Below are 14114 nucleotides of genomic sequence, written 5' to 3' on the forward strand. Positions count from 1 at the left end.
CCGAGTGTGACTGATGTATATTTTGTATGTAGTATTGTTTCAGATTGTCACCCATACAGGGGATATGCTGTCGGATTTTTTGTCTGGCAGGGACTCCTCTGGGGGCGTGACAACAAGAGCTTAGGAGCACAGGAAGTCGAGCGGAAGACGCAGCTAGTGAGAAGGATGGCACGGGAAGGGAGCCGACGGGCTCGGTGTGTTGGTGCAGTGGGGACGACAAGAGGGGGGTGAATTGCTTGCAAAATAAGATTATACCCTCCTCAAGACTTTCAACTCAAAAACTAGCAATAGTTATAAAATAACAACTAAATAACAGAAAAAGAAGAGGAGACCGAAATTTAACTTGGTTACAACCCAGGTGTTGTTAATCCAAGGCAGTCGAACAGCTCCACTAGAATTTCTCCTTCACTGTAGGCGGAGAAGCCTTTTTACACACTAAGATCATTCAGAAGTTGCTAGAAATTTGTTACAGAGTTGAATGCTTGAATAAATGAATAATTCCTAGGTCCAGGGGTCCTTTTATAGGCCCTGGAAAGTCTATCTCGAAGGTCCGAGGCGCCTCCAACAGAGGTCCAAGGCGCCTCAAACGAGTGAATGGATAAAACTTTATCCATCGCGAAAACGGTCGGCTTTGACCTGTCGGAGGCGCCTCAAACAAGCTTGAAGGTGCCTCCAATGTGAAGGCGCCTCCAATACTGATTGAGGCGCCTCTAAGGTAGAGGCGCCTCCAATATTGATGAAGGTGCCTTGAGCTGCATTTCCAGCTCGTTTTCTCCTTTGCTTTTACTTCCGAAGCTTCATGCGTTTGGGTGATTCTAGCCAACCAAAATAGGGCTCACCCGAACCCAATTTTCAGCCTTCTCCTCGAGCAGGCTTCTGTCCCGGCTTTACGTCCCTTGAGCGTCACGCACGTTCTTCTCGCCCACCGGTGTACTCTTCCGCAGCTCTCTCTTCCTTCGGACGCACCGAGCCCGTCAGCTCCCTTCCCGTGCCGTCCTTCTCACTAGCTGCGTCTTACGCTTGACTTCCTGCGATCCTAAGTCCCTGCACACTTAGACACAAGGATCAGATAACAAGCAGGACCTAACCTAACTTGGTTGATCACATCAAAATAATTACGGGGTCCAACAATCTCCCCCTTTTTGATGTGTATCAATCCAAGTTCAAGTTAGGGTATAAAAATAAATAGTAATTATAAAGAAATTACTGACTAACAGTTTAATCATAAAAATTACAATAACAATTAAATTTTAAAATTCTCAATTTTCCTAACTTCCCCTAAACTTGTACCTATTTTTCTCCCTTTGATCACAGCAAAAATCGGGGTGCCAAATATTTTCAAAATAAATTCTAAGTTATTTAGGAGAGATGTGAAAAATTTCTAAGTATGTTGAAAAACTTAGTTAAGACAATTTCAAAAAAAATTTCTAAGTCTTTTGAAAATGTTCTAAGTCTCTTGAAAACATTTATAAGTAAAAATTTAATATTTAAATTATTTTTTAAAAACAAAAACTTAGTTAAGACAATTTCTAAAAATTTCTAAGTCTTTGAAAATTTTCTAAGTCTTTTGAAAAAATTTCTAAGTAAAAAGTTTAAATCATTTTCGAAAAAAAACTTAGTTAAGATAATTTTAGGAAAATATTTAAAAAACTTTTCAAAGCATTATTCAATTCTAATTTTAACGTTTTTACCAGAAAGTTAATTTAAACATTTTATTTCTATAATTGGCTTCCAGATAGTAGCGAGGCACTAGGCCTTCTTGGTTATTGGAGCAACAACCACTTTCTAGTCAAAGCCGCATAAGGAAACTCATTGTTTAATTTTATCTTTGAAAGTCTTTCATTTTTTTTATTTAATCTAACAATGATTTTGGAACCCAGTAAAGGTTCCTTTCTACTAGATTAATCAGAAACTTAGGGGGTACATAGTTTCTAGGAACTTTCCTAAGTTGCCCCTAATGTTTTCTAATGTACCAATTTAATTTTCCATAAATTCTTAGTTTCGATTTTGGAAATTTATTTAAGCATGCATGATTATTTTTCAATTTATCAATTTCAATTTTTAATTTTTCATTTTCTAAATTTAAATTATCATACATTTCCAATGGGCATGTTTTTGCTAAGTTCAATTTCAATTCAACATTTTCTTTCTCTAATTTTGCTAGATCTTTCGTAAGCAATTTGATAAATTGAAAGGACTGAGAAAGAGTGAGATCACATACCTTACTTACCTCACTCAGTGATGCTCCCCCTTCGTCGCAGCTTTCTTCTTCTTCTAAGGTTCCTCCCCCTTCATCTATGCTCATCTTTGAGCTTGAGTCATCTTCGAAAAGATGGTTGGTCATCAATGCAAAGCCTGAGAAGGCTTCGACTTCTGATTCGGAGGATGAAGAATCATCCCAAGTGGCCTTCAGACTCTTGCGTGTAGAGGACGTCGGTCTTTGAGGCTTCTCCTTATGCCTTTTCTTTAACTTGGGGCAGTCATCCTTGATGTGCCCTTCCTCGTTGCAGTTGTAGCATCGGACCGTCCTTCTGTTACGTTGATATTTCCTCGACTGCGATTTAAACTTATTAGTTTTAACGAACTTATTTAATTTTCTTACCAGAAGAGCTGCTTCAGTTTCGTCGATCGATGCTTCGGAGTCGTGATCGTCCTTTTCGGCTTGTAGGGCAATGTTGAGGTTCGACTTTTCTACTTGTTTAGGCTCTGCAAGTCGAGACTCGTGAAATTCAAAGGTAGAAAATAGACTTTCTAAACTACTTACCTCAAAGTCTTTAGAGATGTAGTAAGCATCTACTAAGGACGCCCACTCTGGAGTTCTTGGGAAGGCATTGAGCACATACCGGATGGAATCTCGGTTCGTTACCGATTCGCCGAGATTTGTTAGTTGTGTTATCAGCACCTTGATCCTCGCTTGGAGTTGCGCTACCTTCTCACCGTTGTTCATCCGGAGGTTCATTAACTGGGTCCGGAGGATGTCGCGCCTCGCTAGCTTTGCTTCTGAGGTGCCTTCGTGGAGCTCCAGGAATTTATCCCAGAGGTCTTTGGCAGAGTCGTAGCTTCCGATCCGACTTACCACCTGGGGCGGCAGCACGTTGAGTAGGTGAAATTCCGCCTTTCCGTTGGCCATAAAATCGGCCTGCTCCTTCTTCGTCCAGTTATATTCTTCTTTGTCTTTTGGCGTTGTATATCCATATTTCATTATTAAAAGGATATCAAATTCAGTCTTAAAAAATACCTCTATTTTTCGCTTCCATATAGCGAAGTCTCCGTCGAACTTCGGGGGATGAATGTTCGCTCCAGCTATCGTCTTAATCTTTGTGCTTCAGTTGGCGGTTAGTTCTTCTGAGGTTGTCGGGCTCTGATACCATTTGTTGGTGCAGTGGGGCCGGCAAGAGGGGGGTAAATTGCTTGCAAAATAAAATTATACCCTCCTCAAGACTTTCAACTCAAAAACTAGCAACAGTTATAAAATAACAACTAAATAATAGAAAAAGAAGAGGAGACAGAAATTTAACTTAGTTACAACCCAAGCGGTTGTTAATCCAAGGCAGTCGAATAGCTCCACTAGAATTTCTCCTTCACTGTAGGCGGAGAAGCCTTTTTACACACTAAGATCACTTAGAAGTTACTGTTGGTGCAATCGACCTCCAAGGTTTTAATGTCAGACAAATATGTTTAAGTATGCTTAAGTATGTTTGAGTATGGGGTTTGATCTAGGGAAGTCCTAATTGTAGGCTAGGCAAGGGAAGTCCTAGTTGGAGGCTAGGCAAGGAGAGAAATCTCGGTATATCGTGGAAGTCGGGTGGATAGGTCTGGAGGACTTGATCCCTGGGTAGCCGAATATTGAGTCCTAGTTGTAGGCCAGGTAAGGGAAATCTCGGTATGTCGTGGAAGCCAGGTGGATAGGTCTGGAGGACTTGATCCCTGGGTAGCCGAATACTGAGTCTTGGTGAGTGAAGCCAAGTGGAAAAAATCCTAGGGGGTGGTAACCTTAGGTAACGAAAAGTCTTGGAGGAGTGAACTCCAAGCAAGGTTGATCGGATGGAGGATCGGTCAACCGAACCATCAATATTAAAGGCACAGTAAATGCAGATCACGACAAATCTCGACGAACAGGGAAGGAGCCTGTTCGGTCAACCGAACAGAGGGATCGGTCGACCGAACCATTGAAGTCCAGTTAATGCAGAATATCGAGTCAGCGTCAGACTCCAGCTGGAAGGGATCGGAGCTGGTTCGGTCAACCGAACAGAGGGATCGGTCGACCGAACATCCATCATACCTATAAATTGAGGCTCAAAGTCAAAGGCCAGAGTGAACTTTCTGATCAATTCTTGTGCTACTATGCAAGCTGCTAACGCTACTCATCTTCGTCAGCTCAGCAAGCAACATCGTCCGGAGTACCGACCTAAGCTTCATCTGTAATACATTGTCGGTATAATTTAATTAAAGCTTGCTTTGTACTTTTATTTAAGCAAGATAGTAGAGTGTTACTATCTTGCTCCATTGTACGATTCACTTCTTTCCGAGGATTTCGGAAAAAAGGATTATAGTGCTTTGTCCATCGGTGCGGTCAAGGACTGCGGGCCTTCGAATAGGAGTCGAGCTAGGCTCCGAACGAAGTAACCGAATTGTGTCTCTTTCTTATTTCCGCTGCACAACTTTGATTTCAAAAGGGTAAAAGAAAAAGTTTTAAACGCGCGATATTCACCCCCCCCCCCCGCGCTATCACTTCAAACGATCTATCAGTTTCTAGGAATTTGTTACATAGTTAAATGCTTGAGGAGGAATTATGAGTATCTTCCTTATTTTTTATCACTTTTTACTGTTGCATTTTAAGTAAGAGTTGAAAGCACGAGGAGGGTATTGTTTTTCTATTTCAGGCAATTCACTCCTCCCCTCTTGCTAGCCCCACTGCACCAACAAGTGGTATCAGAGCCCAACCGCCTTAGAAGGAATAACCTCCGAATATAGCATCAAGATCAAAACAATGGTCAGACCAACAATCTATCCACCAAAATTCGAAAGAGAATTTGCGTTGTGGAAGAAACGAATGGAGGTATTTTTCAAAACTCACTTCGAAATTCTTTTAATAATTATATACGGTTTTGTAGCTCCAACCCCCCCCCCCCCAGGAGAAGAAAAAGGAGAATATCAGTGGACCAAGAAGGAACAATCAGATTTCGTAGTGAACGGACGAGCCGAGTTCCACCTGCTTAGCGTGCTTCCACCCGAGGAAGTAAATCGGATTGAAGATTATGACTCAGCAAAGGAGCTTTGGGAGAAGTTCTTGGAGTTGCACGAAGGAACTTCTGAAACAAAGCTCGTGAGACGGGACGTGCTCTAGAATCAACTGACGAACCTCCGGATGAAAGAAGGAGAGTCAGTAGCACAACTACACAGAAGAATCAAGGAGCTAATCACCGGACTAGCAAACCTCGAAGAAACGGTAACGAATCGGGACACACAAAGATATGCTTAAATGCGTTCCCAAGAACACCTGAATGGATATTTATAGTAGACTCCTACTACATATCGAAGGATCTCAAGGTAAGTACCTTAGAAAGTCTTTTCTCTACTTTCAAATTATACGAATCTCAGTGTGCAGGACAAAGAAAAGGACCGAGTCAGAATGTTGCCCTGAAGCCAAAAACGAATGATTCAAACTCCGACGAATCAATTGATGAAAACGAAGCATTCCTTCTAGTAAGAAAACTCAATAAATTTATTCGGTCTAATAAGTTTAAATCGCAGACAAAGAGAGATTACCGAAACAAAAGGAAGGTCTGATACTACAACTGCAACGAAGAAGGGCATATCAAGGATGACTGCCTAAAATTAAAGAAAAGGGACAAGGAGAAAGAAAAGTCCCAAAGACCAGTATCCTCTAAATGCAAGAGTCTGAAGGCCACATGGGATGAATATCGTCCTCCGAATCTGAAGTCAAAGCCTACGTCGGACTTGCTCTAACAACAATCCACCAAGAAGAAGATGAGACCAGCTCAGAAATGAGCATAGATGAAGGGGGAGGATTATCAGAAGAAGAAAGCTGTGATGAAGGGGGAGCATCAGAAATTAAGGTAAGTCAGGTACGTGCTCTATCTCCTAAGCAGTCATTTCAGTTTATTAAGATCCTTACTAAAGATTTAGTTAAATTAGAAAAGGAAAATGCTGAATTAAAATTAGACTTAGCAAAAACATATCCCTTATAATTATTTAACAAATTAAAAGAAGATAATGATAAATTAAAACTACAAATTGACGGCTTAAAAAAGGATGTATGTTTAAAAGCTAATAACTTTCAAAAATCAAAACTTAGATTTTATGGAAAGTTAAATTGGTACATTAGAAAACATCATGGAGAACTTAGAAAAATACCTAGAGGGTATGTACCCCCAGATATTTGGCTAACCCAGTAGGAAGGAACCTATATTGGGTTCCAAAATCGTGCATAGACTAATTTTTTTAAATTTTTAAGGCTTTCAGAAAAATTAAATATTTAATTCTTTAAGAGACTTTGTCTAGAAGTGGTTGATAATCCAATAACCAAGAAAGTCTAATGTCTCGCCACAGTCTGGAAGCCGATTAACAAATTAATTATTTATTTGACAAACTGATAAGCATGTAAATTTAGATAATGCTTTTAAATCCTTGTCAATTTTTTAAAAATTTCATAAATTTTTTCCCCAATGCTTTTATTTAAACTTTAAATTTTATAACTTAGATCCTTTTCTCAAAGAAATTGTTTTAACTTGAAAATTTGTACCCTGTGTTTTTTTATGTGATCAAAGGGGGAGGAATAGGTACAAGTTTAGGGGGAGTTAAAGTTTTTTTAAAACTCATTTTTTTTATCAATTTGAATTACATTTGATGTTGCAATTTCTTTTATCTGCAACTTTATACTTAAATGTTTTATTTTGTAATTACTACTTGTTTGTTTTACCCTAATTTGAACTTGGGTAGATGCACATCAAAAGAGGGAAGATTGTTGAACTCCAAGGTTGTTTTGATGTGATCAACTAAGTTAGGTTAGGTCCTGTTTGATTTTTGATCCCTGTGTCTAAGTGTACAAGAGCTTAGGAGCATAGGAAGTCAAGCGGAAGACGCAGCTAGCGAGAAGGATGGCACGGGAAGGGAGTTGACAGGCTCGGTGCATCCAAGGGACGAAAGGGCTGCGAAAGAGTACATCGGTGGACGAGAAGAACGTATGTGACGTTCGAGAGACGAGAAATCGGAGTGGAATCCTGCTCGAGGAAAAGACTGGAAATTGGGTTCGGGTGAGCCCTATTTCGGTGGCCGAAATCACCCAAGAGATCGCAGCAGCAAATGAGCGAAATGGAGCTGAAAAAGCTGCTGGAGGGGCCCTCAATGGCTGTTGAAGGCGCCTTCGCGCCTTCTGTGGTAGACCCCTTCCATAGTTGGAAGGCGCCTTCAATGAAAAGTGCGAAAGCGCCTTCCAAGGCTATGGAAGGCGCCTCCGGCCAGTCAAACTAGTTGTTTCGCAGTGGATAAAACTTATCCACTGTGCCACGCTAGAGGCGCCTTCCAAGCCCTTTAGAGGTGCTCTCAAGTTGCGAATGAGATTTCCCAGGGGCTATAAAAAGACCCCTGGACCTAGGAAATAGATGAACAACTTTGTATTAACTTCCTAACAACTGTTTGAGCTTTTATTGTGTGTAAAAGGCTTCTCTGCCTTTAGAGAAGGAGATCCTTAGTGTGCTTTGCAATCGCCTTGGAGTAACAACCACCTAGGTTGTAACCAAGTCAATTCTGAGTCTCTTCCTTATTTTTTGTCACTTTTTACTGTTGCATTTTAAGTAAGAGTTGAAAGCACGAGGAGGGTATTATTTTTCTATTTCAGGTAATTCACCTCTCCTCTCTTGCCGGCCCCGCTGCACCAACACCTTTTACTAACCATCGACTAAAGAGTCATTTCTATTGGTCCACGTTAGGCCAACTAGAGGAAGGTGAATAGCCTTAAAAAAGAGTTAGAAATTTTTTTTGCTTTTTGAACTTAGCATGGACATAAAAATTAAAAAAAAAACAAAACAATTAATAACAGCATAAAAAGAATAAAGTAAGAGGCAGAGATTTTTACTTGATTACAACTTACATGGTTGTTAATCCAAAACAATGACAGCACTAAAAGAATCTCCTTTGTTCAAGGCGGATAAGGCTCTTACACTCTTTAAAAAAAGCTCAAAAATGATCAGGAATTGATTACAATTGTTATCGATTATTTTCTAGTTCCAGGGGACTTTTTTATAGCCTCTTGGGATGAACTATCCGTTGATATTCGTCACTCGGAGATGCCTCTAAGGAGGTCCACGGCACCTCCAAGAGGATAGAGCTTATCCTCTAGTGATAAGACTTTATCCTCTCTTAATAGATACTAGAGGCGCCTCCAACCAACTTGAGGGCACCACCCCTGAAGGCACGAGAGCACATTCCATCTTCCTTGAGGGTGCCTTCCACCAGTGAACTTAAACAATTAACCTTCAAGAAAGGTTAACTTTTCCTCATTCTTCCTCTTGGATGATGCTTCGGTCGTCGGGTGATGCTCTGGCCGTCTGGAGTTGAACTCACTCGAACCTAACTCCGACATTCTCCTTGAGCAAACTTTCTCTCCGACTTCTCATCCTTCTAACATCGTGCACATCCTTCTCGTTTACCGGTGTGCTTTTTTATAGCACCTCGTCCCTTGAATGTATCGAGCTTGTCGACTCACTTCCCATGACATTCTTCTCGCTAACCGCACCTTCCGCTAGTCTTTTTGTGTTCCTAAGCTCCTGTACACTCAGACACAAGGCATCAAAAATAACATGAGACTTGACTTGGTCGACCATATTAAAACCAACCCGGGATACTTATAATCTCTCTCTTTTTTATGTGCATCAACTCAAGTTAAGTTAAGAAAACAAATAATAAAATAACATATGTAAGTATAAGAAAAAAAATTATAATTAAGTACAAAAATAAAAATTACAATAATGCAAAAAAGTATATCTCCCCATTAACTTAACCCCTTTGATCATATAAAAAATAAAGGAAAAAAATACAGAAATTTATATAAAAATTTAGGAAAATTTTCTTAGGATTTAAAATAGAGTTTTCAGGAATATTTCTTTTTATGGAAATTAATTTTTAAAATATTATAATTTTTAGCACGTAATCTTCAGTTTCAACAAAATATTCAATAAACAAAGCATGATTTAGGAACCCAAAATAAATTATGCCCTACTAGATTAATAAAAAATTTTCTAAGAATATTACTTCTAGCTACTTTTGTAATTTTCTTCTTGTGAAATCTAAAATACCAATTTAACCCTGTAAAATTTTTAAAATTATTTTGTAAGGCATATGAGCTTGAAAGATCTTTTTATTATTTTAACTTTTCAATTTGTTTAGTTAATTTTGCATTTTTATTTTTAATTCTATCAAAGTCTTCTAATGGACATGCTTTAGATAAAATAGTTTTTAAGTCTAAATTTTTCCTTTTTAATTTATTATTTTTAGTTTTAAGTTTGTATAAAGATTTAGACATTAAGTTTATACCTTCGTAAAGTTAGTTAGGAGGAAGAAGACATACTTTACTTACCATGTCGATTTAGAAGTTTGACTCTCCCCCTTCATTCCTGCTTTCCTATGAAGTAGCTCCTTCTTCATCGATGCTCTCCGTTTAGTAACTCCCCATTAATGCAAGTCTGGCATAAACTTCAACCTTTGATTCAAATGACAACGATTCATCCCACATCACCTTAAGGTTATTGTGCTTTGTTCGAGTTGGCCTTATGCCATTATCTTTCTCCTTCAGTTTTGGACGGTTGTCTTTTACGTGTCCTTCATTGCAGTTGTACCATCTTATTCTCCTTTTTCCTCGAAGAGATTTCTTGGCCTGTGACTTGTTAAAAGTATTAGACTTTAAAGAATTTTGAAAATTTTCTTATCATGTATACTCTTTCATCTTCGTCAAGGGATGTGTCAAAATCTAGTTCGTCCTTCTTAGCTTGCAAAGCTAGGTTCTAATTTAGCTCCTTTCTTTGTCGTACACATCGAGATTCCTGTAATTCAAAAGTAGAAAATAGACTTTCTAAAGTACTTATCTCGATGTCCTTTAATATGTAGTAGGAGTTTACTATAGACGCTCATTCCGATGTTCTTGGGAATACATTTAAGGTATACTTTTGTAAGTCCCGATTAGTTACCCTTTCTCTGAGATTTGTTGATATGATGATTAGCTCCTTGATTTTGCATATAGGTGGCCTACCGTCTCTTCCTTTTCCATCCGAAGGTTGTTGAGTTGTTTCCAGAGCAGGTCCCGTCTTGCAAGTTTGGCTTCCGATGTGCCTTCGTGCAACTTTAGAAACTTCTTCCAAAGTTCTTTTGCTAAGTCGTAGGTTCCGATCCGGTTGACGTCTTGGGACAGAAGAATGCTCAGAAGATGGAACTCTACTTTGTCATTTGCCACAAAGTCAGCTTGTTCCTTTTTGGTCCATAAATAATCCTCCTTCTCTACTCCATGTTGGTCTTTAGGTATTACAAAATTATATTTAATTATTAACAGAATTTTAAAGTCTATTTTGAAAAATACTCCCATTTATTTTTTCCACATCGCAAATTCTCCCTCGAACTTTAGTGGATGAATTCTTGAACCGACCATCATCTTGTTGCTTCAGTTGATAGTTAGTCCTTTTGAAGTGGTTAGACTCTGATACCAATTGTTGGTCCGCGTTAGGCCGACTAGAAGGGGTGAATAGTTCTAAAAAATAGTTAGAAAAATCTCTTACTTTTTAAACTTAGCAAGGACACAAAGATTAGATAAACAAAACAATTAATAACAACATAAAAAGAATAAAGTAAGAAGTAGAGATTTTTACTTGGTTATAATCTAGATAGTTGTTAATCCAAAACAATGACAGCACTAAAAGAATCTTCTTTGTTGAAGGTGGAGAAGTCTTTTACATCCTTTGAAAAACTCAGAAAATTATTAGGAATTGATTACAATTGTTATTGATTATTTCCTACCTCCAGAGGGCTTTTTATAGCCTCCTAGGATGGAGTATCCGTTGATGTTCATCGCTCGGAGGTGCCTCCAAGGTGGTCCAAGGCGCCTCTAAGAGGATAAATCTTAGCCTCTAGCGATAAGACTTTATCCTCTCTTAAAGGATATTGGAGGTGCCTCCAACTAACTTGAGGGTGCCTCCCATGAAGGCGCGAGGGCGCCTTCCATCTTCCTTGAAGGCTCCTTTCACAAAGGTGGAAGGGCGTCTTCCATCTTCCTTGAGGGTGCCTTCCACCAGTCATCTTGAATAGTTAACCTTCAAGAAAGGTTAACTTTTCCTCACTCTTCCTCTTGAGTGATGCTCTAGCTGTCGGGTGATGCCCCGGCCGTCTGAAGTTAAGCTCACACGAACTCAACTTTGACCTTCTCATCGAGCAAACCTCCTCCCTGACTTCTCGTCCCTCGTATGTCTCGTACGTCATTCTCACCCACCGGTGTACACTTCCGCAACAGCTCGTTCCTCGGATGTACAGAGCCCGTCAACTCACTTCCCATGTCATCCTTCTCGCTAGCTATATCTTCCACTCAACTTTTGTATTCCTAAGCTCTTGTACACTAAGATACAAGACATTAAAAATAACATGACTTAACGTAGTTGACTACATTAAAACCAACCTGAGGTACTTACAATTTTAAGGACATATGAAATCTTTGGGACTTCGTAAAATATAACACATTATAAAGATAATTAGATATATGAAATGTCATGATCTATTAAGTGTAAATGTCTTTGTTACATTTGAATAAAATCTCGGTAAGAATGTTGGCAGGTTGAGATTGGTTCACTCACATGGACAATCATCTCTATTTTGTTAAGTACAAATAGAGCTAAGTTATTTATGGGACAGCTAATGAAGTTGTGCATGGAGACATACCTGAAAGTTAGGGTCGTCTTGATTGTTATATCAAGATAAGATCATTTATGAAATTGATAATGATCAGAGTAAATGTACCTACCATTTACTGAACCTGCTGGACATCAGATTTGAATTCAAGATTAGACATTAGAAATGTTTAGATTACAAATTTGTACGATGTTGAAATTGAGAAAAATTGACACTCTTTATTAGTAAAGAGAAAAATATTATAGCGTATAATTCATAACACATGTGCCATAGCGACAATAAGGTAGTAGAAGAATGGATCTCTGCTTCTCTACTATGTGAGACCCTTAACATTATAAGTTAATCTCAGTTTTACCCTAAGTGATTATTTAACTTTCGACTTCAAGTTCCAATCATTGACTGCTACTTTAGCATGTATTCTGTTGGCTATGGATGATTCAGTTTATGGAACATAACTAGGAAAACAATTGATTAGAATGAATAGATTCTAACTAAAATGGAAGATTAAAATAGATTTACATCTTTAGCATTTATTCACTGGTCGACCAATTATATTTTTTGTATTGAGTACTTAAAATGTGATTGTGAATACTAATGATATTGATTGAAGATATTAAACATTCGCTCGACCTAATAGTCATTACGAAAGATTAGATATGTTTGTATTGATGTAAATGATTTAATCTAGGGTGAATGTAAGATATTGATGTCTCCAATTCGTGTATAATAGAGCCGTTAAGTTAAGTGTAGCAACTTTTTTAGTATTGATTGTTCAATGTCTTTGCTGTCGCACGAACACTTTTCCTTAAATATGCATTGGATATTCTAATATGATTCTTGTGACTAAATCCTCATATGATCTTTGTAACTAGATCTTATGGCTGCGTTTGGTAGCCTGTAATCTACCTTGTAATGTAATCCAGATTACATTACAAAGTCGATTATTTTGTTTGGTTTGATTTAAAACTTGTAATATAATGTAATCTGGATTACAAAAGGTAGTGAAGATTTGTAATCTGGATTACAAAGCAAATGCTATGTAATCCGATTACATTACGAGGTCATTGTTTCACCAAAGTTTAAATGCCGAATATACCCCTAGTCTGTTGTCGACCGCCGCCCGCCACCGGTAGCCGACCTTTGTCACCGGCCGCCGCCGGTCGCCGCCGACCGGCCGGCCGCCGATCGCCGCCGACCGACCGCCGATCGCCGTCGGCCGACCGCCGATCGCCGCCGGCCGCCGGTCACCGCCGATCGCCGGCCATTGGTTGCCAATGGCTACCGCAAACTCTGGTAGAGGTGTGGCGACCACCGATAGAGGTCACAGGATATTTTTATCATTTTATAATAATATGAATTACATTCCTTATAAAAAATAATGGACATCAAACAAAAGAATGTAATCACCTTTGTAATCAAAGATTACATACATTACATTACCAAACGTAGTAATGTAATTAAGATTACATTACATTACATTACAAATTTGATTACATTACAAGCTAGATTACATTACACCCAACCAAACGTAGCCTATATGATTTTTATGGCCATCTGATCTTTATGAATATTTTTATCCTTGTAACTTAACTAGGACGAGTAGGAGATATTGGAGATAACTCTCACATCTCCACCTTGTGTAGACAAGGTAGACATGGTAACCACCCATGTCTACACGTGTAGTTAGCCTTTAAATAGGTGTCCAAGTAGAACATCAAGAGAGGAGGAGAGGTGCTATGAAAAGGTTTCGTTTTGTAGACGGTGTCTCTTCCAAAAATCTCTGAGGAAGATCATTCATTGCCAAAGAGGACTTGATTTGTGGAATTGTGAAGGATAATTCTATCTTCCGTGATTGCTCCTCCGGGGACAAGCATGAAAGTCACGAGTTGTCATCATCAATCGTTCACGAAGAACACAGGATCTGCTGCTAATCCACTATAAGTATTTACAGATTTCGTATTTGTATTTCATGCGATAGATTGCTACAATCTCATTATTAGCCTTCTTTGTCATTCGATCGGCCGTGTGATAAGAAGAATAAGTTGGCCATCACAATGAAACACGCCTGTTCTTGGACCCAAATAAGCAAATATATAGAGAAGTATATATCATTAGCTATTCACTTCTTAATTGGCAGAAGAAGATTTGAATACTCAAATCATAGGAAAGAGTTTTATGTGAACTGCTTACCTTTTGCCCACCAATTG

This window comes from Zingiber officinale, chromosome 4A (assembly GCF_018446385.1).
Source record: "Zingiber officinale cultivar Zhangliang chromosome 4A, Zo_v1.1, whole genome shotgun sequence".
Lineage (NCBI taxonomy): Eukaryota > Viridiplantae > Streptophyta > Magnoliopsida > Zingiberales > Zingiberaceae > Zingiber > Zingiber officinale.